The 4,006-nt window shown below is 38.2% G+C and overlaps 1 pseudogene; it reads left to right on the forward strand.

Moving 5' to 3' along the window:
- Nucleotides 423–3,331, forward strand: LOC109230805 (annotated as a pseudogene).

Here is a 4,006-nt window from a genome sequence, read left to right on the forward strand (position 1 = left end):
GTAGCTGAGTACTACGTACGGATATACGTAACGTAACGTACGTACGTACGTACGTACGTACGTTACGTACGTAGTAGTAGTAGTAGGTACGTACGGTAGGTAGGAGGCGGAGGAGGGAGGGGGAGGGGTGGGGAGGAGGGAGGGAGGGATGAAGAGAGTTTGCATAAAAATTATTTTCCTAAAAAAAACTATTTTCTACTCTCTAACCAAACAATAGAAAATATTTTCCGGAAAATGTTTTCCACTTACCAACCAAACAAGAGAAAATAAGTGATAAAATCACTCATTTTCCATGAAAACATTTTCTAGGAAAACATTTTCCATGGAAAACATTTTCCTTCATACCAAACACACCCTTAATATCTGAGATCTGAATGATTAAGATTCAGACCTCTATTAAGTTCAAACAAATGAGGCCATAGTGCAATACTTGTCAAAACGGCACCGTCATAAAGTGACTATTGATAAAGAGTTTTGTTAATTCAACCTTCACAATTGACAAATCCGTAAAATATTTCGTCGGTAAGATCCTTTCATCTTCCTCCTCCTTTCTTTTCCCTTTTTTCTGCAAAACCCTAATTTCCTTTTTATATCTGTTAATTGCAGAGCTAACTTATTTTACTAGGACACATTAATCGATCACCATGGCCAAAAGCTCCTTCAAATTGGAACACCCACTTGGTACTATTATTGTATTTTTGGTTCCAAGATCCGATCTTTAACTTGTTTGGCTCTAGAATTTGTTTGATACACTAATAATTATTCTTATCCTTTTTGGTTTTTTTTTAGGGTGGGGTGGGGGGGGTTGGGAGGGGTGGGGGTGGGGGGCTCGTTTAGTTGGACCTTTCTTGTTATGTTCCCTTGTGAATTTCATAGTAGTTTTTTTGTGCAATTGAGAGTTGGAATTTAGATATCTTACCGGGGTTCATTGGTTCGAGGTCATGGGAAACCGCCTCTTGCAGAAATGCAGGGTAAGGGTGCGTACAATAAAACAATAGACCTTTGTGGTCCGGCCTTTCTCGGACCCCGCGTATAGCGGAAGCTTAGTGCATCGGGCTATCCTTTTTTACATGTTTATATAAGTATAAGTTTGTTTATTTTATAAGCTTCTGTTGGACTGCTACTGTTTGTGTGTCTTTTGTGTGGAAGCGTGGCTATTATTGCACTTTCAAGGGGACGTTTTGTACGATGGATAAGCAAAAATAATCTTGGGCTAAAGATTTAGTAATGCCTTATCCCTTGTTTGGTTACTAATCCTATGGGATAAGTTATCCTATGATTAAAAACAGTACTGGGATAACTTATACCTGCTAGAAGGTGAAATAGTAATCTCCGCATAAGTTATCCCCAGTAAAATTGAGAATTCCAGGATAAATACAACATACCAAACAGTTAATTAGAAATAATTCCAGGATAACTAATCCTAGCATAACTTCTCTTCAAACCAAACGACCCCTCAAAGATTTGTGAAAATTTTGATGCAAACGGCAAAGTAGTACTTATACAAAGGAATTAAACGACGAAAAGGGGGGGTGCAGAATTGACAGGAAAAACATAATTTTTGTAACGACTCAGTGTCCTCAATCTAGTAGAAGTACTTGGCTCATATCACAGTACGTTAGTCGCTTGATAATCTGCTAAATATTGCTGTGGTTACCTGTCTGTCTCTCTTACTTCAAAATTTTGTTGTTTAAAATTCATTATAGCCATTGCCTACCTTATCAAAAATTATAGCCATTACCTATGTAAACATTTGTCTTTCCTTCTGTCTAACATTATCTCCCTGTCTTATTAATTCTGTGTTGCACTGTTCCAGAAAGGCGACAGGCCGAAGCTGCTCGTATCAGGGAGAAGTATCCTGATAGAATACCGGTACCAATGCAATTTTGTCTATTCTCTCGCAATGATGCTTTTTTTTAATGCTAGACATTTTATATGCCTTGTTAAATCTGTTTTTCATTGTTCTCTTCCTGGAATGCAGGTTATTGTGGAGAAGGCTGAAAGAAGTGACATTCCTGACATTGACAAGAAAAAGTTAGTAATCTTGATAGTCTTCTATGCTTGGTCCTCTATTATATTCACATTGGTTATCCTCAATGTCTATGTTGCTCGGACTCTCCGAAAATATCGATGGGTGCATGTCGGGTCCTCCAAAAATTGTGTATTTTTGGAGGATCCGACACGGGTGCGTCAGCTGTTTTGGAGAGTCCGCGCAACATAGCTCAATGTTGCTAAAGATGGTTTTGTTCGACAGTGTTTTAATTTTATTGAGCTAGTGTTGGGGTGGCTACTGCACCTTTATGAGCTATGATGTGACTCATGTAAATTTCTTATACGTCTTTCTAAAGAATAAACGGATTCTTGTAAGTATTTTCTTGGGTATAAGATTTATAAGATGTAGTGCTTACCGTTCGAGTTGAAAGAGGACTAATGTGCACTAGCAATGAGATTTATTGGAGCACAAGATAGGTGTGATTGTCTGTTCTAAAATGTATAATTGAAGTGCAGGGAATTCATTATTTTGTTTTCTTCATTTGAACTTGAATGTGATATGCTGCACTTGAAGACATTGCTTCGAACGTCCATGAACGTGGGATCTCTCGTCCTCTCCGTTTTAATTTCCGTCTGCATTCTCCTGTTAACAGTGTTGAGTTAGCGTCCAGCTCTTTTACATTTATCTTTATGATATTTTTCTCCAGCCGAGGGTCTATCGGAAACAGCCTCTCCGCCTTCGAGGGTAGGGGCAAGGTTGCGTACGTCTTACCTTCCCCAGACCTCACTTGTGGGAACTCACTGGGTTTGTTGTTGTTGTTTAATGATATTTCCCTTTTTGAAATGTCTGTTAATCATAAATATTGCAGATACTTGGTTCCTGCTGATCTGACTGTGGGGCAATTTGTGTATGTTGTTCGTAAGAGGATAAAGCTTAGTGCTGAGAAGGCTATTTTTATCTTTGTGAAAATATCCTTCCTCCCACAGGTGAGCAATATTTTGGCACAATTGTCATTACGCTTTTCCAGATTTCTTCCTTTTTTATAAGTCTGCTTTCCGTCGTTTCAGCTGCCATGATGTCCGCGATTTATGAGGAACACAAAGATGAGGATGGCTTCCTGTACATGACTTACAGTGGAGAGAATACGTTCGGATCGTTCTAAAAATGCAGTCAAACTGCCCGTGTAAATACGTCTTAGTAAAACTTGTAAATACCGCCTATCTGGCGTTATCTTTCTTCCAAGAAGGTGTCTTCTGTATGAAGATACTTGTTTAACTTAGGTACATCGACTGGTTTAAAGTATATACTTAAGCTCTATGAAGATACTCATTTTCCATTTGCTGCTGTGTGATCTTGTGTTTTCCTCGTGCCGAGGGTCTACCGGAAACAGTCTCTCTACATTCACCGTTAGGGTAAGGTTTGCGTACTCACTACCCTCCCTAGAGCCCAATTGTGAGATTATATTGGGTTTTTGGCTGTTGCTATTGCTGTGTGATCTTGTTGGTTTCTTTTCCTTTTTTCTTTTTCCCTCGGTCACAAACGGTTTGATGATAATTACCCCTTTTTTGCAAATCATTGAATGTCGGAAACAATGTGATTTGGATTTTTTTAATACCAAAACTGTAGGCTGTAGCATTGTAGCATTGTTACATTCCTGATGCTATATTCATCTAAGTTGCTCAGACTCTTCACTTTCGGTGCTGCACTCATGTCGGAACGACGTGTGTGTGGGATTCGCACCGGATATGGTCTATTGATTTTGGATACTTTGACCAAAATAGACGGAGAAATTTGGGACAAGTACGCTGATTTTTGAAATTAAAATAAAAGCTAGGGTGAAATTGAAGAAATTGGAATACATTGTATATAAGAAATTTTTATGTTAGTCCTTTTTCTTTTATCTCCTTCTTGGTTTCTCCTCTTGATCAATATTTTCTCCTTCTCGGAATATCTTACATATGTCTCATACTTTAGACATATTTTTATAACTTTACTTTTAGATATTTGAATTAT

Source organism: Nicotiana attenuata, chromosome 8, assembly GCF_001879085.1.
Source record: "Nicotiana attenuata strain UT chromosome 8, NIATTr2, whole genome shotgun sequence".
NCBI classification, from domain to species: Eukaryota; Viridiplantae; Streptophyta; class Magnoliopsida; order Solanales; family Solanaceae; genus Nicotiana; species Nicotiana attenuata.